The 22,869-nt window shown below is 39.3% G+C and overlaps 1 long non-coding RNA gene across 3 annotated transcripts in view; it reads right to left on the bottom strand.

Moving 5' to 3' along the window:
• The window catches only part of LOC106505126, a 56,844-nt gene that overhangs the window by 5,421 nt on the left and 28,554 nt on the right, over window positions 1-22,869 (bottom strand). For all 3 annotated transcript variants that reach the window (XR_002336304.1, XR_001299235.2, XR_002336303.1), the window contains exons 5-6: window positions 12,834-12,873; window positions 6,748-6,832 (exon numbers count right to left, since the gene is read on the bottom strand). This is a non-coding gene — a long non-coding RNA (uncharacterized LOC106505126). The remainder of the gene's footprint in view (window positions 1-6,747; window positions 6,833-12,833; window positions 12,874-22,869) is intronic.

Genomic DNA, 22,869 nt, shown 5'->3' on the forward strand with positions numbered 1-22,869 from the left:
TGCTGTCAGATCTAATGCATGTCCAGTCATGCATTTTCCAGCTGTTTTAAGGCTCAGAGCAGCACTGAATCTGTCCTGAAAACTGTGTTCCTACAAAGAAGACTATTAGCACCCACTGGGAATATTCAGGTTGGCTCCAAACTGGCTAATCTCGGAGCCACTGCTCCAGGAAAGAATTTTTCCCGTAATTACAGGAACTTGCAGCCATGGAAAAATAAAAGGCAAGAGAAATGGAGAAGTAGGTATTCTGGAAATTGTCATCTTGGTCAGAGAGAAACAACTGACACAGAGAACACAATCCTATCATCATCCCTCATCCACAAACGTGAATTGGTCCTACTGTTTCATTCTGTGAATATCTGAAAATGAGACAGTAATTGCTCACATCTTTAATTTGAATAAAATCATCTTTTGTGATTTCTGGCAACCTCGATTTGTTTAGACTTTTTGTGTGCATGAGGACATACTTATTTAAAAGTATTTTATTGTGTTCAGGTTAGCGTGCATATTTTAACATTGCATTTTTTTTTTTTGGTTTAAAAAAAGACATGCTTATTGTCGAGAATTTGTACTTAAAGGAAACAAATGAAATCACCTCTAATCTCACCATACAGTTAATATTTTTATGTTGGTTCTTTTCAAGGCTTTTTCGTGTGTGCTTGTACACTGACTCCAGATTTCCAATCAAATTATTTTTTTTAATTTTTATTAGAGTTGATTTACAACGTTCTTTCGAATTCCTCTATACCGCTAAGTGACCCAGTCATACACAGATATACATTCTTTTTCTCATATTATCTTTCATCATGTTCTATCACAGGTGATTAGATATAGTTCCCTGTGCTGTACAGCAGGACCTCATTGCTTCTCCATTCTAAACATAATAGTTTGCATTTATGAATCCCTAACTCCCAGTCCATCCTACTCCCTCCCTTGGCAGCCACAAGTGTGCTCCCCACGTCTGTGAGTCTGTTTCTGTTCTGTAGATAGGTCCATCTGTGTCATATTTTAGATTCCACATGTAAGTGTCCAATCAAATTATTAAGAGGTCGTCTTTCTTCTCTTCCCAGGGACTTTTAAACCTCCATGACATGACCCAAGGGGCAGCCTCCTTTTATCATCCCTTTACCGACAAAAAAACAGGACTTTTAACCATCAACTAAAGAGCTCCTTTTTGAGGACTTGCTGCCTTTGTTGCAGCCAAATTCACATTAGAATTGGACCCAATTTTTTTAAAGTATCAAAGAGCAGGCAATAAGTGAACATCATTGTCAGCACCACTGGTTCCTTAACAAACGGCACTCAGCTATGGTTTCTTCACGATGGCGTAAATGCATCTCCACTGTGTGATCATGTGCTCCAAGCAGAAAAACATTTTCAACATCAAGAAATTATACTTACAAAACTGCACCAAAAAACAAACAAAAAACTTGAAGTTTCGAAATAGATGCACGATTTTTAAAAGAGGGCTATTAAGAGTGCTATTAATTTTTTGAGTGCTATATGTATATTTGCATATGAACATACATATATGTAATGAATGTATAAAATATATACAAGTGCGTTTTTGTACATGTATATAAACATTTACAAGCTCCAGTATTTTCTTTCTGCTTCTTAGGGGATATATCTATATCTATGTATTATACCTATGCCTATATCCATATCTAAATCTAAATATCTACACCTATGCCTATGTCTATATATCTATACTTATATCTATATATCTATATATCTATACCTAAGCCCATATCTATATCTATATAGCAGACCTATGCCTGTATCTATACTCTCATTTTGAAAACTACTTGCTAGAGAATATGCTTTCTACCTGTAAATAGTTTACAACTGAACATGGACATTATTGACTCAAATAGTAGAGAATAATTACACAAAGGCCATCCAAACCATGCATGCAAACACAACCAATACCCATGAATGAATGAATAATATATGTACCCCACTTATATACAATGGTTGATTTCAAATCCAGCAGTTTTACAGAAGAAAAAAGACAGGGAGAAAAAAAAAAAGCTTTCATTAAAAAAGCACCAGAGGGGAGTTCTTGCGTGGCTCCACAGGTTAAGGATCTGATGTTGTCACTGCAGTGGCTGGAGTTGCAGCTGTGGCACCAGTTCGATCCCTGGCCTGGGACCTTCCATGTACTACAGGCACCGGCCAAAAAAAAAAAAAAAAATTTAAAATTGAAATAAAAAAAAATAAAAACAAGCACCAGAGAAATCATGGTGCTTCAAGAAACACGTGAAAGAAGGAGAGGAAGGGCTGGACAAAGCATTGCTGAGATGAAATTCCTGGCATGAGTGAGTGTGGGTGAGGACCTGGTCTTGTGAGTGAAAAAACACATGAAAGTTTAATGCAAACACCAGATGGCCTGAGATGGGGAGAGAGATTTCATAGGTCCTAGGAAGAGAAGGGACATTTGCAGCACATTTACAGCCCATCATCTTTCTAGATTATTGAGAAAAAAAATCGAGTTTCAATCTATATTTACTCTTTATAGAGCTCCTGCCAAGAGCTTCAGACCAATTCAGAAGGGATAATGCAAATTGGCTATCCAATAACATTAAAAGTTTTCTAGGAGCTCCCGTTGCAGTTCACCGGGTTAAGGACCCAACGTTGTCTCTGTGAGGATGTAGGTTTGATCCCTGACCTCACACAGTGTGTTAAGGATCCATTACTGTGGTTGTAGCATAGGCCCCAAATGTACGTCCGATTCGACCTCTAGCCCGGGAACTTCCACATGCCACAGGTGTGTCCATAAAAAGAAAAAAAAAGAAATTATTTCTACTAATGACTTCCTTCCTTTGAGGGGAATAATTATCTTGGGAGTTAAAGAGCACAGACCTCATGGTATGTGATGCATCAGTAACTTTGCAAAAAACTTGAACTTTCACAGTAGTGATAGACAACACCAGGAAAGGCCTTTTGAAATACTGGGGAGCAAGGCTGGGAATTCCAAGTCAAAATTTTCTCCTCTAATCTGTGGATCTGGAGTTCTCATTGTGGCTCAGGGGTAACGAACCCAACTAGTAACCATGGGGATGTGGATTCGACCCCTGGCCTCATTCAGCAGGTTAAGGATCTGGCGTTGCCGTGAGCTGTGATGTAGGTCTCAGATGTGGCCTGGATCCTGCATTGCTATGGCTGTGGCATAAGATGGCAGCTAAAGTTCCGATTGACCTCTGGCCTGGGAACCTCCATATGCAGCAAGTGTGGCCCTTAAAAGCAAAATAAATAAGTAAATTAATTAATTAATGGATCTTTCTTCTCAGTGCTATTTGCTCCCCATCTTTGACCCTCACTGAAGATGTCCATCCCATTATAAGGTGTCCATCCCATTATAAGATGTTCTTGAAAATAATACCTGGAGGTACCACTCCGTTTCCCTGGTTCTATCTGCTCCCTTTTCCTCCCCATAGGAGTTCACCCAGCATGGTGACCTGCGTTGGGTTTTACTGGCTCTGCGAAGATGGAGGAAGGGCACAGTTCCACTGACACACATGAGCCCCATCAAACTTCGGGAACTTTTTCTGAAATGTTTACACTAGAGGCACCTGGAACACATGGACTTTCTCTCTGCAAATGTTTAAAGTTTTCTTCTGCTTGGTGGCTGCTGTCTCCTCCTTACTTCCTGTCTTAGGTCAAGATAAATGAATTTTCCACCAGGAAAGCCATTTAGATCTCTGAGGTATTTAACTCCTAAATTCATGCTATATAGTCCCTTGCCTTTAGGTTTTCGCCAGCTCATTTTATCCCAACATTAACTGTTGTTTTCAATGGTCCTACAGCCGCACAAGCTGTAAGAGTCCTCTGAAAGCCCCTTCCTATGCCAAGAGCTACCTCAGTGTATCTCTTCTGTATTCACTTCCCGATGGAGGATCAAATGGTAGACAGACCTGTGGTTACCAAGAGGGAGGAGGAGGGACTGGGAGGGACTGGGGGTTTGGGGTTCATAGATGCAAACTTGCATTTGGAGTGGATAAGCAATGAGGTCCTGCTGTGTAGCACAGGGAACTATATCTGATCACTTGTGATGGGACGTGTTGGAGGATAATGTGAAAAAAGAATGTATATGAATGTAGAGCTGAGTCACTTTGCAATGCAGCAGAAATTGACAGAACATTGCAAATCAATTATAATAAACATTTTTTTAAAGATGTAAAAAAAAATTTATTTTTTTTGTCTTTTCTAGGGCCACACCCGAGACATATGGAGGTTCCCAGGCTAGGGGTCTAATCGGAGACCTACCCCAGAGCCACAGCAACGCCAGATCCAAGCTGTGTCTGTGACCTTTACCACAGCTCACGGCAACGCCGGATCCTTAACCCACTGAGTGGGGCCAGGGATCGAACCCGCAACCTCATGGTTCCTAGTCGGATTCGTTAACCACTGCGCCAAGACGGAAACTCCTAAAAAATTTTTAAAAAAGAAATTTTTGACCAAGCAGAGAAGAGAATGGGTTATATGGAATTCATTATGCACTTATTGATCTTGCTCTCTAGAACATGCCCTCTGATATTAAGCCACTCTGCTCTATCACCCGTGCAAAGGGGGCATCTTTCAAAGACTCCTCAGGAAGGCTTAGAGCCCTTGGTCCTGGTTTAGATATAGGACTATTATAGGATGATCTGAGTCATCAGTTTCCAATATGGTAAGATCTGGGGGTTTGGAGGGGTCTTCTTTAAATCACAGTCCTTAGAATATCAATAAAGAGTTACACTTTGGGATTAATATCATTGTGATGATATATTCCATATGTAAAATTGGGACCTAGGAGTCATGGCTCAGCAGTTAATGAACCCGACTAGCATCCACGAGGACACAGGTTTGATCCCTGGCCTCACTCAGTGCGTTAAGGATCCAGCTTTGCCAAGAGCTATGGTATATGTCACAGACACGGCTCAGATCCCACGTTGCTGTGGCTCTGGCATAGGCTGGCAGCTGTAGCTCCAATCGGACCCCTAGCCTGGGAACCTCCAAATGCCACAGGTGGCCCTAAAAAGACAATAAATAAATAAATAAATAAACATAAAATTGGGACCTAAGGTATGACACACAGAGAAAGAATAGATCATGTTTCATGTTCAAACAAATGAAATGCTCAAAGAAATACATATCTCTATTCTGCAAGTAGGAACAAATGACTCGAAGGGGTAATCCTCAGACTGGTTTCAGTCATTCTTAGCCTGATAAGAATCAGTCTTGTTATGAAATTATCTACCTGCTTTCAACTACCTACAATAAAGGAAAGAACAGTTCTTGAAATGAAGATAATCATGAAGTATGGCGCTTTGTCCCCAGCAGGACTGACCTACAGAGACTATGGACATCTGGGGTGGATATTGGGCAGAGGTCAGGAGGAAGGATTTGCCCAAACAGACAAACTGCATGTTTGTTCCTGTAGACATTCTCCAGAAAGCAGGAAAACTAATCACCTTCTGAGGTTCCAAAGGACATGCTCAGGGTACAGCCGGGTGCCCTCCCTGTCCAGAGTCTGGTCCAAAAGCACCAACCTCTGAAGAGTCCTTCCTGGTTTGAAGGGATTGGTGTGGACAAAAACACACCAAAAACACACCATAACATCAAAACAAATAAAAGGGGCCACTGATCCGGGGAGCTAGACACTAGCCAGCATCCAATGGTAGGTTAATAGACTTCTTAAAATCACTTTTTTGGGAAGGGTTATTTCATAAAGTTGAAAACACCATGCAGTTTGACAAGGCAGTTTTTTTCTTCGATTATGTCATTTACTATTTTGCTTAAAGAGGAAACTCTTTTATACTCTTGTCCAAAAGGAAAGTAGGGGGAGGGGACTAAGAAGGAATGTTATAGTTTGTATGCTTCTCTGGCTAACCCAAAAGAAAAGAATTGGCAAAATGCTATAGAAATAATGGCAGATGGTCCCTCTGGCTCCATATTGGACTTTATCTTGAAAAGACTGTTTATTCAATCATACAAGGTTCTTAAAAATTCAAAGAACTCTTACTTTGACAAAACATTCTTTCCATCATCTGGTTAGAATTCTTGGGCCAGTTGGCTCAGATCTGCTATTTCCTCCCCATGTGTTTTGCAAACCATGGGAGGAGGGGGGGAGTCATTATTTTGCAGGAGTCAGGAATGAGATACAATTATGGGGTCCTGTGCACAGGATGGATGGTATGGTCCCCCAAGCCAGCCAGCAGAGAAGACTGCTTGTCTGTGTGATTCAGGGGCTGCTGATTGAGTTTGGCCTGGCGTATCCATATAAGAGCCTTATCGGCCAGCTCTCCTGGTCTGTTTATTTAGAAAGAAACCGTTGTGTGATGTGGTTATTCTAACGAGGACTGCAGAGCAAGTACTGCTTTTGACATGATGAATCTGCAGTGCGAGTGCGCGCGCCTGCGCGCGCACACACACACACACAACACACACACACAAAGTCTCAGGGACCCTCCTGCCTGGTAGGTAGGAAGAAGCCTTAGATGGGTGCTTGCGTATCTGAAATTCAAGCAGATAGATTTGGAGGCAGCTAGAGGGTTTGCCATCCTCAGTCTCAACCCACAATATTTTGGGGGGACAGTTTATATTCAGAAATCCAGTGTGTCGGAATGCTGGAATAACAGCAATTTTTGGTAATTTGCCTGGGTTTGGCGTTGTGCTTTCTTTGGCCTTAATCTGCTTAATTGAGACCTGAACTCTGGCTGGCTGCCAGCATTCACGGAGCATGTGGGCACCAGATTGATTTACCTCTTATTTCTGTCGACTGAAAAATGACATTCCTCCCACTCTCTTAGCCTCTCACCGCAGGAAGTCATCTATTGAACCCACTTGCCTGAAAATAAATGAAAACTTTAAGTAAATAAAAAATAGAAAGTGAATGTACCCATTTTGGCACATACCCCCCATTCTCTAAAAATCTAGATACGTTAACAAAGACTCCATCTCAAAGAGAAATCAGTAGTAAGCAAAAAAATGTGTTTTTTTTTTTTTTTTTTTTTTTTTGGTCTTTGTAGGGCCACACCCACGGCATATGGAAGTTTCCAGGCTAGGGGTCAAATCAGAGCTGGAGCTGCCAGACTACACCACAGCCACAGCAATGCAGGATCCCAGCCATGTCTGCGACCTACGCCACAGCTCATGGCTATGCCGGATCCTTAACCCACTGAGCAAGGCCAGGGATCAAACCCGAGTCCTCATGAATACTAGTCAAGATTGTTACCCGCTGAGCCATGATGGGAACTCTAAAAATGCATTCTTATTGGGTTCACTTGGAAAGAAACATTCAAGCCCATGTTGTGTCTGTTGAGCAGCCTGCACGTTCAAGCGAGGACAGGAACTCCAGGCAAAGGTCCCCTAACCTTGCTTAGGTCCAGAAAGGGGAGAGTCGTGGGCACAGTGGGCTGTATGTGAGCCAGCATGAAAGGTCTGTTTTAGAGACACCAACAAAGTGTTCAGAAAAGGAATTCGTTTTGTTCCGGGGTGGGGGATGGGGGAGGAAGTTTTGTTCATGGAAGGGCCACATCTGAACTGAAATTCTTCCCCATCAGTAGCAGCCACATCCATACGTACTGACATGGAACAGCCCACAAGTAAAGTAAATACCCCCTTTACTTCCCAGAGAATCATAAAATATGTATGTTTATGCATGTATGTACATGTATGTGTTTATATGTATGGATACCACATAGAGAAAACACTGCTCTGTGCTTTTAAACCTATCTTTAAAATTATATTTCTTAAATCTTCAGGCATTGTGGTAAATTTAGAAGATAAATAGTTGACAATTTATGATGGTCTATATATGGTCTTAACTATTTTTCTATACCCTAAATGAACTATATATATATATATATATATATATATATATATATATACACACATAAGTTTACACAATATACTATACATCTATACACTGTAAGTTTACACAAACACTATAAATTTACACAAATATAGTTTACACATATATACTATAAGTTTACACAAATATATAGTGTACATATATACACCATAAGTTTACACAAATATACACATACATATGTAGGTGCATATATGTCATTACTGGTTAGGTCTGTATCTTTTAAAAATATTAATTAATAGTTTTATTTAAGAATAAGTGGAGTTTCCATTGTGTCTCAGCAGTAACAAGCTTGACTGTATCCATGAGGATGAGGGTTCCATCCCTGGCCTCGCTCAGTGGGTAAAGGATTTGGCATTGCCATGAGCTGTTTTAGTAGGTCACAGACATGGCTCAGATCTGGCCTTGCTGTGGCTGTGGTGTAGGCTGGCAGCTGCAGCATTGATTTGACCCCTAGCCTGGGAACTTCTATATGCTGCAGGTGCAGCCCTAAAACAAAAAAAAAAAGAAAAAAGAATTGACTTTCAACACTATGTGAGTTAGTTCAGGTGCACAATACAGTGATTCTCTATTTCTTTCCATCACGAAAGGGTTACCACAGTTAAGTCTAGTTACCAGCTGTCATAATACAGATATATTACAATATTACTGACTATATTCCCCATGCTTTGCATTTCCAGTCTATAATCCATTTATTTTTTAACTGGATCGTAATTTCCCTCAACTGTTTTAGTCAATCCCTCAAACACCTCCCCTCTGGCAAACAACTGTTTATTCCCTATATCAACCAGTTTGTTTTGCTTGTTCATTTGTTTTGTTTTTTAGTTTTTATATATAAGGGAAATCATGTAGTAATTGTCTTCCTCTATCTGACTTATTTCACTTAGCACCATGCCCTCTAGATTCATGCATGTTGTTGCAAATGGCAAGATTTCATTCTTCTTTATGGCTGAGTAGTATTCCATTATATACACATATCACAACTTCTGTACCCATTTGTCTTTCACTGGACACTTTGATTGCTGTATCCTGGCTACTGTAAATAATGCTGCAATGAACATAGGGGTGAATATCTTTTTGAACTGCTGTTTTTGTTTTCTTTGGAAAAATACCCAGAAACACTCAGAAAAAAAAAATTACCATATTGCATGGTGGTTCTTTTTTTTTTTTTTTTTTTAATGGCTACACCTGTGGTATTTGGGCTAGGGAGTCAAATCAGAGCTGCAGCTGCAGGCATATGCCATCGCCAAGGCGACACTGGATTCAAGCTGCATCTGTGACCTGTGCTGCAGCTTGCAGCAATGTCAGATCCTTAACCCACTAAGTGAGGCCAGGAATTGAACCTGAATCCTCAGGGGCATCTAATTCACATATAGATCATATTTTTGTATCAGACACTTAATGTTTTTTCATTGGAAGATTTAGTCTATTTACATTCTTGTTACATAATTATTAATTATTTACAGGTATGTGCTTAATGCTATTTTGTTAATTGTTTGGGGTTGTTTTTACAGTTTATTTTTGTTCCTTTCTTCATCTTTTACTCTCTTTCCCTGTGATATGATGACTATCTTTAGTGTTATGTTTGAATTCCTCTCTCTTTTTTGTGTGTGTTTATATTATAGATTTTTGGTTATCTTGAGATTTGTATATATATGATCATTTTCAGTTGCCAATCTCTTAAGTTTAAATGAATCTAAAAACCTGAATTTTTACTACCTCCTCCTCCATGTTTACTGTTTTTGACATTATATTTTTTCATATTTTTGTTTAACAGGTTATTCTGGCTATAGATGATTTTACTTAGAGAAGTCCCTTTAATATTTCCTGTAAAGCTGGTATAGTGGTGTTGAACTCTTAGCTTTTGCTTGGCTGTGTAATTCTTTGCTTCTTCAAATCTAAATGAAATTTTTGAAGAATGTTCTTGGTTACAGTTTTTTTTTCTTTTAATCACTTTAAATACATCATGCTACTCCCCTCTGGTCTGAAAAGTTTCTTCTGAAAATTCAGCTGACAGTCTTATGGTAGTTTCCTTGTATGTAACTAGTTGTTTTTAAGATTTTTCTCTTTATTTTTAATTTTTTGCCATTTTGATTACAGTGTGTCTTGGAATGGATCTCTTTGGATTCATCTTGTTTGGGACTCTCTGTGCTTCATTTTCAAGCATTGTCTGTGCTTTTTCTACCTTTCTCATTGATAGGTCTCTTGGGAGATGAGCTCAGGGTCTTCCTATTTCACGATCTTGCAGGTTTCTATCTTTTTTTTTTTTCATTGACAAAAAATAGACATAATTTTTCAGTGTTTATTTATATGTTATAATGGAAGTGATTAGCTTTCTGTTAATTTATATACTTTTTTTCTTTCAGAAATGCTACTACAAAGGTGATCTGATTTACCTTTAGTGGCTGGAAACACTGACACTTTCTCTGGCTGAAGATATCTATGTCTGTGATTCATACATGACAGCTGTGTGGTGAGAACAGTGCAACCAGCCAAAATTAAGGCTACCTTTCCACATTTAAATCCTGAAGTTTTTGAGTTTTCTATTATAGATTAGAAGTTATCTAATCCTGATCCTGAAGTTACTGAAAGCATTAATTTTTCTCTTCTATAAAATAAGTATGCTGACCATACCTGTATCATGGGGTTGCTACAAGTCTTCGGGGAGACAGTATATACAAAACACTTAGCACATTCTTTGGTACAAAGTGAATATTCAATAAGTATCATAGATTGGTACATAAACAGTGAAATAAATACACACAGCATGTGACTTAGACAATAGAGTTCTCATTTCCTTAGAATTGTTTTACTACATTTCACTGATCTGTATAACAATTAAATGATCAGAATATCATAAAGAAATAGTCCAACACTTTCTTCTCTACTTGTAGTATTGATTTTCTTTCCAGATCTTCCATAATTCAAGTCCTATTCATTTAAGTGCAGGGGCTTTGTAAAGACCAACCAGGGTGGCCATTCCTAGTTGTTATAGCTCATTTAACACTAAGATTTAACATTGGAGTTCCCACTGTAGCTCAGTAGGTTGAGAATCCAACTAAAACAACATGGGTCACTTCAGAGGTGCAGGTTCGATCTCTGGCCTCATGCAGTGGGTTAAAGGATCTGGTTTTGCTGCAGCTGCCGAGTAGATTGCAGCTGTGGCTCGGCTTCAATCCTGGCTGAGGAACTTCCATATGCCCTGGGTATGGCCATAAAAAAAATACAGATTTAACATCAATGGAAATATCATTTTGAGGATCCCATTATCTATAGTGCCTCTGTCTGATGCATCACCACAGATAGATCTCCATAACTATCTAGGCCATTCAAGTAAATACAACAAAAACAGGCCTTTGCTAGATTTTTTTTGGTTTATAAGACTTCCTCTCAAGACCATGACCTTGAGGTGGCCATATTTATCACAGTACCTCCTGCAGCACATGGCAGCACATTTGGCTTATCCAGGACTTTTGCCATGAATGGGAAAGGAACAAACACAGCTTCCTATTGTTGAGTGAAGGTCATATGACATGTGACTTTGTCAGCTTGATTTAATGGCACAGAATTATGTGGACTTTGCCTGATTATGGATCTTTAGTGGCCTTCTCTATCCAAAGAATCAATCCCAGACTCTTTAATCTGTGTAGAAAAGGGAAGATATAGGCAGTTTTTCTGCAAGCATTAGGTTCTGAAAACACAATTAGTAGCTATTCGATATTTGTATTAGGAAACAGAGTCTATGCCACAGGGCCTGGGAATGTTATCTTACAGAAATCTGTGAGAAAAAAATCCAGGAAAAAAAAAAAAAAAGCATAAACACTCATGACGTTGGTATTAGGGGCTGTTTTCTTGAAAAATGGTCCAAAAGAAATTCAAATATTGAGTTAATAAATGTTCGATTCAGTACTAGTTTCAAGATATTTCCATTCAGGAGTTCCCGTCACGGCTCAGTGGTTAACGAATCCAACTAGGAACCATGAGGTTTCGGGTTTGATCCCTGGCCTTGCTTAGTGGGTTAAGGATCCGGTGTTGCCGTGAGCTGTGGTGTAGGTCACAGACGTGGCTCAGATCCTGAGTTGCAGTGGCTCTGGTGTAGGCTGGTGGCTACAGCTCCGATTAGACCCCTTGCCTGGGAACCTCCATATGCCACAGACGCAGCCCTAGAAATGGCAAAAAGACAAGACAAAAACATATATATATATTTTTTCATTCACATAATGAAGACTTTCTTGATCACCCTGGCTTCCAATGACCCAATTCTCCACCTTCCAAGTTCCTGGAGCAATGGTTTTTTTGTGTGTTCATCCCTTAGCCCAAGGCACGGTAGAGTGTAGGGTTAATTCTGGTTTCCTTGAAAATTCACCAGCTCCCGGTTTCCATTCTCACTTGATCCAACCCTGTATTTCTCTGTGACTGAACATAACCCCATCCACATGAACACCTGCTGTCATACAATTCCTTGTTAAGGAACTTCATCTATGGTAGGATCTTTGCAGCTTGGAGCACTTGATATGTGGAGTTTCCATGTTTCTTCATTCCTTCAGGAGTGAGCACACTTGATTAGCATTGTCATACTGTACTTTATTGCTCTGCAAGAAATTCCCTCAGGCCTGGAGGTGAGCCTATTTATGCTATATGCCAGAGAAGAGCCACCTGAGTTACTCTGAGCTGAGTTACTCTCTGTTGAGTGACTATTCTGCCCTGGGGTTAATCTGGGTAAGAATTCCATGAGTTTATGTTTTGTATCTGTGTAAAGCTACCGGACCAGTTGAAAGGAGATAATGATAAATGAGTGGAAATCAATAACAGAAAACAAATATACAAAGAACATATTTATAAATAAACATACCATAAAGAGACCCAAGCAAAGCAAATTGTAGGGTATTTGAAAATATCAATAAAAATGCAAAATCTCTGATAAAATTGAACAAAAGTTCATTATTTTTCTAAAAAAGAAGATTGGACTTCCACTCACCACCAAGACAGAGTATGAGGAACAGGATTTGCAAGAGCACCTGAAACAACAAGCAAACACAACAGAAAAAATATAAAATAATAGTTATCAACATTGGATATCAACAACAAAAGACAGTGATCCCTAAGAGACATAGGAAAAATAAGATAAGGCCTAGGATTGTTGCATATTTGTGCCTTGCAAGAGATTCCAGGCTACTGCATGGGGATGAAAAGCATAGAATGGGCCTCAGGGTTGAAGAGCCAAAGCTAAACATCCTGATAGGCTAAGGTGCTGGAGTTTACTGGGAAGCAAACAAAGAGGGAAGTTGCATAGATAGAGAACTCCAGAAATCTATAGAGGTTTTCCTTTATGCATTTAATAGGGTAGTTAGTGATCAGTGCAAAAAACAACATAATTCATTTAGCTTTGGGGAGAATATTCAGAGGTGGGGATAATTAGCACTGGATTAAACACTGCTCTGGTCCTTCCTAACACGAATTAAAATCGAACTGTCTGCAAGTAACTCCACAGCATCTCAGATAAAAGATGAAGAATATTTAAAGGAATCCAAAAATATCCAGCATGTCTGCCATCCAATCAAAAATAACCAGGCATACAAAGAAGCAAGGAACTGCAAACCATAATCAGAAGAAAAATCAATCAAAAGATTATACATTGAAAAAAGAAAGATCAGATAATTGAGCACATCACAAGAGACACTATGAACTAAAGCACAGAGAAAAAATATTTCTCAAAAAAAAAAATGGCAACCCCTTAAGGGACCCCTCACCAAAGAAGATTAACTGATGGCAACTAAGTATATGAAAAGATGTTCCATGGTATATCATTAAAGAAATTCAGATTAAAACCACCACAAGTCCTGCTATACACCTGTTAGAATAACCAAAACCCAGATCACTGACAACACCAAATGCTGATAAGCATGTAGAACACAGTAACTCTCGTTCATTGCTTGTGGGAATGCAAAATAGTGCAGCCACTTTGGAAGACAGGTGGCTTTTTACAAAATGAAACATACTCTTACCACATGACCCAACAATCATCTCCTTGGTATCTACCTAAAAGTGCTGAAAACGTATGTCCATGCAAAAACCTACACATGGTTGTTTATAGCAGCTTTAATCATGATTACCAAAACTTGAAAGCAACCAAGATGTTCTTCAGTAGGTGAATAAATTAAAAAATGATACATCTAGATGATGGAATATTATTCAGAGCTAAAAAGAAATGAGCTATCAACCCATGAAAAGACATGGAGGAAAAGGCATGCCTATTACTAAGTGAAAGAAACCAGTCTGAAAAGGCTACATACTTTATGGTCCCATCCAAATGGCATTTTGGAGGAAGTAAAACTATGGAGACAGTAAAATGACCAGTGGTTACCAGGGTCAGGGGGAGGGATGAATGGATAGGTGAGGTACAGAAGAATTTTAGGACAGTGTAAATAGTCCGTATGATACTATAATGGTGGATGCATGTCATTTATACTTTTTTCCAGCCCACAGACCAGAGTCACTATAGTCTTGACCACATGAAGACAACACCAAAAGTCAACCTTAATGTAATGTAAATGATCTGTCAATGTAGGTTCATCAAGTGCAACAAATGTATCACTGGGGGTTGCAGGCGGTGCAGGATGGTGATAAGAGAGGAGGCTACTCATGTGTGGAGGGGGTATGTGGAGAAAATCTTTACCTTCTACTCAATTTCCTGTGCACTTCTCTAATAGAAAAAACAAGTCTTTTTAAAAAGTAATAGTTATTAGAACAACTTTAGACCAGTAGATTTGAATATTTAAATGAAAAGAAATTTCCAGAAAAATAAACTTAGAATAAATATTTAAAGAATTGAATCAATATTTAAAAATCTTCCTTCAAAAATCTCTAAGATTTGGAGTTTCCGTCATGGTGCGGCAGAAACGAATTCGACTAGGAGCCATGAGATTGCATGCTCAATCCCTGGCCTGGCTCAGTGGGTTAAGGATCCGGCATTGCCATGAGCTGTGGTTTAGGTCTAAGACATGGCTCAGATCCTGCATTGCTGTGACTGTGGTGTAAGCCGGCAGCTACAGCTCCAATTTGACGCCTAGCCTGGGACCTTCCATATGCCACAGGTGCAGGCCTTAAAAGACAAAAAAAAAAAAAAAAAAAAAAAAAGAAGAAGAAGAAATCTAGAATTAAATGGTTTCATGGTAAAATGGTAAAATTAGCTAAGTATTCAAGGAACAAATATTCTAATAATACAGAAATTATTGCAGCCCATAGAAAGAGGACACTTTCCCCAAATCATTTTATGAATATCATAAAATCTTTTTAAAAATTTTTAAGGCTGCATGGAAAACTATTTATAAATTTCAGTTACCATCGTCATCAATCACTTAAGAGTATTCTGTTAACATCCCCCAGTTTTAATATTGTTTCTCATCATTGTGGAGACCACCTTCCTAAGAAATGGAGAATTGTATGACACAGTTATTTCTTATCTATTATACAATTGGATTTTTACTTCTTTTTCTTTTTTTCTTTTCTTTTCTTTTTTTTTTTTTTTTTTTTTTTTTTTTTTTTTTTTTTTTTTTTGCTTTCTAGGGCCACATCTGCGGCATATGGAGGTTGCCAGGCTAAGGGTTGAATCAGAGCTGTAGCCACAGGCCTCCTCCAGAGCCACAGCAACTCCAGATCCAAGCCTTGTCTGCAAACTACACCGCAGCTCATGGCAATGCCGGTTCCTTAACCCACTGAGGAAGGGCAGGGATCAAACCCACATCCTCATGGATGCTAGTCAGATTCCTTAACCACTGAGCCATGATGGGAACTCCACAATTGGATTTTTTATATACAAAGATATAACCTAGAATGATGGATTTGAGTTTTATATTCATGTGTTTTACTTTTCTCACTGCCCCTTTTCTTTCTTATTTTTCTATTATTGTTCACTACAAGTATGATAAAAATTATCCACATCTGTTCTTTATCTTTTTATCCTGGGGCAAGGCAAATGTGTATAGTTCCCTCAGCATAACAGGAACCATATGGAGCCCATGGAATTATATCTATTATCAGTTTACAAATTCAAACTTTTTCAAAGATTGTCCCCAAGCAGCCCAGGGTTCTAGGGTGTAAGAGTTTGCACTGTGATGTTTATTATACTCTGCAAGCATAGTGTAAAACATGCTTGCAGCTGGAGCCTCATCAGAGTGATTGGGCTTAAAAATGGTTCCCAGTGGTTTGCAGACTGTGCTGTGCATTAGAATTGCTTCAGGGGCTTTAAAAATCCCTGTTCTCAGTGCAGTGTAAAGACTCTGTATGATTTACCAATTAAATTAAATTGATAACCTAAAGGGTAAATTCACACTTTACCAATTAACTTAAAATATGTGGGGTAGAATCAGTGGCATCAGTGTTTTCTTTTTTTTTTTTTAATTTTCAAGGTGATTCCAACGTGAGAGTAATTTTGAGAAAAAGCAAGAGCTTAAAAAAAAGAGAGAGAGAGAGAGAGAGAAATGCCTTTGCCTTATTTGGTCAGTATAAAGGAAATGCCAAAAGATTAAAACACACTTTCACTTGGTGCCATTTGCTGCCATCCTCACTGGGTGTCACACGTGTCTGGATAAAAATCTCATCCTACTCAAAGCCCAGTTAGTATTCTGAGGTACTATTGCCACGAGAGTATCCTTCTCAGAAATAGCAAGCACTGATATGACTAGCCCCCTGAATTTAATCTTGCTCTATTAAAAAGAAGAGAGAAAGAGGGAGACTGAGAGAAGAAACTCAATCCATTTGCCCAATTTTCAAGTCAATTGCTATTCACTCACCAAGCGACATCCTGGGCTTAACACAAGCTCTGTGTCTGTTAGGCTTAATCACATACAGTTGGCCTTCAGAGATCAGAAAGTGACATACAAGGTACGTTCCAGGCACCAGCTGGCTCCAATTCAGTGTCCTGGAAAGAGCTGTGCTGAACAGTGGGTCACTTTTCAGAGGATGGCCCACTGGACACCTCTCAGAAGACAATCGGCTTTGATCTCAAAGGGCAAGTTCATGCTCATGAAAATCTTTGGGTCGCACAGCTTCCTACAATGGGCTCAGTGTCTAGAGAATCCTTTCCAAGTTGTCTTCCTGTTGCAGGGAAACAATGAGGCCCTTGAATTTTCAATGAAGGGCTGCGTTGCCATCAAGCATTGGATCCCTCATGACTTCTTTAAAAGAGAAGTAACATTTCAAACAGTAACTCTCCTTTGCTATATAACGTTGCTGTGCTAGGTCGAACTGACATCTGATTGGTTGAGGTTAGAGATGTTCGTGATTATAGATTATTTGTAAAATGAGGGTCTGTGCTTTGAAATGGTATAATCTCCGAGATTATTTCTGGCTCTTAATTGTAAGCTTGTCTGATTTTGAGCACCTAGAGGTCGCTTCATGTAGCAGGGTTGAAACCAGGTAAAGGCTAGAGTCCCAATTTTACTATTTATCATAGGCAAATTATTTATTCTTTCTATTCTCAATTCTTGCACTTCTAAAAATGTGCTTATCATTATAGTTGCTCCTCCCCACCCCAGGTCCAGAGAATCTGATGCCTAAAAGCCTATGTTCTAGAATCAGGCTGCATAGTCTGAACCCCAGCCCCAGGCAGACTCAGCCATGTCACTTTGAACAAATTACTTAATATCCTCATGCTTCATTTCCATTACTTCTAAAATCAGAATTGGAGTGTCCGCTGTGGTTCAGCAGCAATGAACTTTCCTAGTATCCTTGAGGATGTAGGTTACATCCCTGGCCCCGCTTAGTAAGTTAGGGATCCGGTGTTGCCATGAGCTCTTGTGTAGGTCGCAGACAAGGCTCAGATCTGGCGTTGCTATGGCTGTGGTGTAGGCTGGCAGCTGCAGCTCCAATTCGACCCCTGGCCTGGGAGCCCTAAAAAGCAAAAATAAATAAATAAATAAAATTAGAATGTTTACAATGAATAAACATTCCTAAAGTGATCCCGGCGATTATGGAAGTTAATGTGCGTTAAACTTAGCATAGAGTCTGACAAATAATAAATAAAAATCATTGCTATCAACATCATACCATGAGTATAAAATGAGACTGCACAAATAGTAATCATAGGAGACTCAAGATGTGTACATCCCCATCTTCTGTTTCCCCCCCTATCTCCAGGAATCCTCAATCACCAAAGCCTTCCTAACACCTGAGGCCAAACCTGTGGGAGCATCAGTCTCAGCTAGGGAACCAGGAACAAACAGGGAAAACTCTTTATATCTCTGGTTCCAGCTCCTTTCTTATTTCTTCCTATTTTCTGAAACTCTGTACAAACATAATAAAGTGAGAGAAAATCTTATCTTTTCCTTTCTGTACTTAAGCCAGTAGACCGCTAAAAAAAACCTTCCTTGGTGTTCCAAAGAGGTAAAATAGAAATTTCCTCTGTGGGTTAAGACAGTGGAAACAAATTATCAGATTTTTTTTTTAAATTGAAGAACAGTTGATTTACAATATTATCTTAGTTTCAGGTGTACAACATAGTGATTCAATATTTTTAGAGATTATATTCCATTTAAAGTTATTACCAAAAAAAGACTATATTTCCCTGTGCTGTACAGTATATCCTTGTTGTTCATTCACTTTATACACAATAGTTTGTATCTCTTAATTGTATAGCCTACCTCCCCCTCCCCCTTCCCTCTTCCTACTGGTAACCACTAGTTCTCTCTATCTGTAAGTCTGTTTCTGTTTTGTTAGACACATTTGTTTTATTTTTTAGATTCTACATATAAGTGATAACAAAGTAATTGTCTTTCCATGTTTGAGTTATTTCACTGGCATAATACCCTCCAAGTCCATCCACATTGTTGCAAATGGCAGAATTTCATTCTTTTTTTATGGCCAAGTAGTGTGTGTGTGTGTGTGTGTGTGTGTGTGTATCACATCTTCCTTATCCATTTCTCTGTTGACAGGCATTCAGTTTGCTTCCATATCTTGGCTCTTGTAAATGACACTGCCATGAATACTGGGGTGCAGGTATCATTTCCAGTTAGTGTTTTCATTTTCTTCAGATATATACCCAGCACTGGAATTTCTGGGTCACATGGTGGTTCTCTTCTTAATTTTTTGAGAAACCTCCATAATGTTTTCCGGTGGCTATGCCAATTTACACCACTAACAATGTACTGGGGTGAGATGTACATGTCCTTACCAGCATTTACTATTTGTAGACTTTTTGATGATAGCCATTTTGACAAGTGTGAGGTGTATCTCACTGCGGTTTTGATTTGCCTTCTCCGATGATTGGCAGTGTTGATCATCTTTTCATCTACCTGTTGGCCATTGTGTATATCTTTGGAAAACGCCTTTTCAGGCTATCTTCCCATTTTTAAATTGGGTTCTTTGGGTTTGTTTAATATTAAGGTGCATGAGCTGTTTAGATATGTAGAATATTAATCCCTTATCAGTCACATTATTTGTAAATATTTTCTCCCATTCAGTAGGTTATTTTCTCATTTTGTCCATGGCTTCCTTTGCTGTGCAAAAACTTTTAAGTAGATGTCACTTGTTTATTTTTGCTTTATTTCTTTTGGCAACAGGTCTAGAAAAATATTGGTGTTATTTATGTCAAAAAGTATTTTGCCTATGTTCTCTTCTACAGCCAAATTTGTTCAAGGCACAAAACTTAGAAGTGTTTTTTAGCAGTTCTAAGAAGTCAGAAACTACATCAGGAAACAGAATTACTATGTGTAATATGTCAGGAAATGAGCTTAAGAAAGTCAAAAATAATTTTTTTTTTTTTTTTTTTTTTTTGCTTTTTAGTACCACGCCCACAGCATATGGAGGTTCCCCAGGCTAGGGGTCCAGTTGGAACTACAGATGCCAGCTTATACCACAGCCACAGCAATGAGGGATCTGAGCATCACTGTGACCTACACCACAGCTCCTGGCAACACTGAAACCTTAACCCGCTGAGCGGGGCCAGGGGTTGAACCCATGTCCTCAAGATCCATAGTTGGGTTCGTTACTGCTGAGCCACAACAGGAATGTCTGAAAATTTATATTCTTGAAGATACCTGCTGAGTAGCATTGAGAACTATGTCTACACACTCATATTGCAGCAGAACAAAGGGTGGGGGAAAAAATGTATACATGTAAGGATAACTTGATCCCCTTGCTGTACAGTGGGAAAAAAATTTAAAAAAATATAAGGAGTTCCCGTCGTGGCGCAGTGGTTAACGAATCCTACTAGGAACCATGAGGTTTCGGGTTCAATCCCTGGCCTTGCTCAGTGGGTTAAGGATTCGGTGCTGCCACGAGCTGTGGTGTGGGTCACAGACTTGGCTCGGATCCCATGTTGCTGTGGCTGTGGCGTAGGCTGGTGGCTACAGCTCTAATTAGACGCCTAGCCTGGGAACCTCCATATGCCACAGGAGTGGCTCAAGAAAAGGCAAAAAGACAAAAAATAATAATAATAATAATAATTAAAAAATTAAAAATAAAAAAATTAAAAAATAAAAAATATTAAATACAAAATAGGCATTTAGAAGAGGGGAAAATGCCACTTGGGATAAAGATAGGCAGCAGGGAGTTTTTAAAAAAAACAGATTTGTGTAATTTAAAACTCCAAAGATGGCAGTGAGAAGCAGAGAGTATATGCAAAGAGATCACAAATTCACTTCAAAAGAATTGGAGTTCCGAAGTTCCTATCATGGCTCAGTGGTTAACAAATCTGACTAGGAACCATGAGGTTGTGGGTTCAATCCCTGGCCTCACTCAGTGGGTTAAGGATCTGGCATTGCCGTGAGCTGTGGTGTAGGTTGCACACTCGGCTCGGATCCTGTGTTGCTGTGGCTCTGGTGTAGGCTGGCAGCTACAGCTCGGATTAGACCCCTAGCCTGGGAACCTCCATGTGCCGAGGGAGTGGCCCTAGAAAAGGCAAAAAGACCAAAAAAAGAAAGAAAGAAAGAATTGGATTTCCTGCTGTTGCACAGTGGGTAAATGATCCAGCTTGTCTCTGTGGAGGCATGGGTTCCATCCTTGGCCCAACCCAGCACAGTACATTAAGGAACTGGCACTGCTGCAGCTGTGGCATAGGTTGCAGCTCTGGCTTGTATTTGATCCTTGGCCCAGGAACTTCCATATGCTGTGGTGTGGCCAAAAAAGAAAAATAAATTCATCCAGAAAAAAATACACTATCTTTATTTATATTCTCATGAAAAAAAAACTTTGAAAATTTTTATAAAACACAATAAAAGTAAGTAAATACTGTGGGTGGTGGGCATTTAGAAAACTTTTTAAAATCCTGATGCCCAAGCTTCACTCATAAAGAATATAAATTTGTTTTTGTTTTTGTTTTGCTTTTTAGGGCCACAGCCACAGCGTATGGAAATTCCCAGATTAGGGGTCAAATCAGAGCTACAGCTGCTGGCCTACACCACAGCCACAGCAATGCAAGATCCAAGCTGCATCCGCAACCTACACCACAGCTTACGGAAATGCCAGAGCTTTTACCCACTGAGCAAGGCCAGGCATTGAACATGAAACCTCATGGTCCCTAGTCGGATTCATTTCTGATGTGCCACAATGGGAACTCCATAAAGAGTATAACTTAATTGGTTTGGAGGTAGAGTCAGACTATTATATTTTATCTAATATTATTAGATTCTAACTTGAAGCTAGATTTGAGAACTGTTACATCAGAACAAAATTTAGGGAGTTTTGAGGATGAAAAAAAATGTGTTCTAAGCCGATCCAAGAACAGGTGAAACAAAGAAAACATATATGTGTGTTCATATATATATATATATATATATGAATGTGTGTTCATATATATATATATATATATATGAATAGCAGCACTATTCACAATAGTTTGAGTACCTGTTTTCAAACTCTTAGAAGAAACCACAGGGGTATATCTTTATGATTTTAGACTTAACAATGGATTCTAAGATATGACACCAAAAGCACAAGAAACAACAATAAAAAAAATGGATAAACTGGATTTAATTGAAATTAACGATGTTTGTGCTGCAAATGATAACATCAAGCAACTGAAAAGATAATTCACAGAACAGGAGAAAATATTTGCAAATATAGGTACAAGGGACCTGTGTCCAAAGTATATAAAGAACTCTTACAACTCAACAACAAAATAACAAACAGCCCAATTTTTTAAATGGGCAAAGGACTTGAACACGTTTCCCCAACAAAGACATACGAAGAGCCAATAAGCCCATGAAAAGATGCTCAACTTTATTTGTCATTAAGGAAATACAAATCAAAGCCACAATGAAGGACCACTTCACATCCACTATGATGGTTAGAATTTTTTTTTTTAATGTAATAAGCTTCAGCAAGTTTGGAAGAAACTGAAAACTTCATACTCTGTGTGTAAAAATATAAAATGATTCAGCTACTGTGGAAAAGTTTGGTGGATCTTCAAAAAATTAAACAAAAGGGGAAGGCTGGCAAGATGGTGGAAGAGTAAGAGGACATGCTCACCCTCTCCCACAAACATCAAAAAAACACATCTACATGTAAAATGATTCGCACAGAATAGCACCTGAATGCTGGCAGAAGAACTTAAACCTCTAAAAAGGGCAAAGAACACTTGACAGAACTGCGTAGAACAAAAGAAAAATAGAGAGAGATAGAAAAGGAGTCACGATGGGTCTAACATTCCTGTGAGGGAGTTGTGAAGGAGAAAGGGAACTTACACCCTGGGAAGCCACCTAACCAACAGAAAGATGGGCGGAGTCAGAGAGAACTCCAAGAAGCTGAGAAAAGCACAGCAGCAGGTCTGAGATCCAGAAAGCAGAGTGAGAGATGCACAGACCATCTGAACCACTGGCACAGACACCACAGGCTGAGATGCTTGGTGGGGGGCTGGGTGCTGAGACTTAGGCTCTGGAGGTCAGTCCCGGGGAGTGGGCTGGGGTTGGTGGTGTGGAGTCAACCTAAGGGACTAGGGAACAGTATGCTGCTGGTGGGGGAATGGTATGCTAAGGGCTGGAGAGTGGAAAGCCATGGCCGGGAGAAGGTCTGGACCT

This window comes from Sus scrofa, chromosome 10 (assembly GCF_000003025.6).
Source record: "Sus scrofa isolate TJ Tabasco breed Duroc chromosome 10, Sscrofa11.1, whole genome shotgun sequence".
NCBI classification, from domain to species: Eukaryota; Metazoa; Chordata; class Mammalia; order Artiodactyla; family Suidae; genus Sus; species Sus scrofa.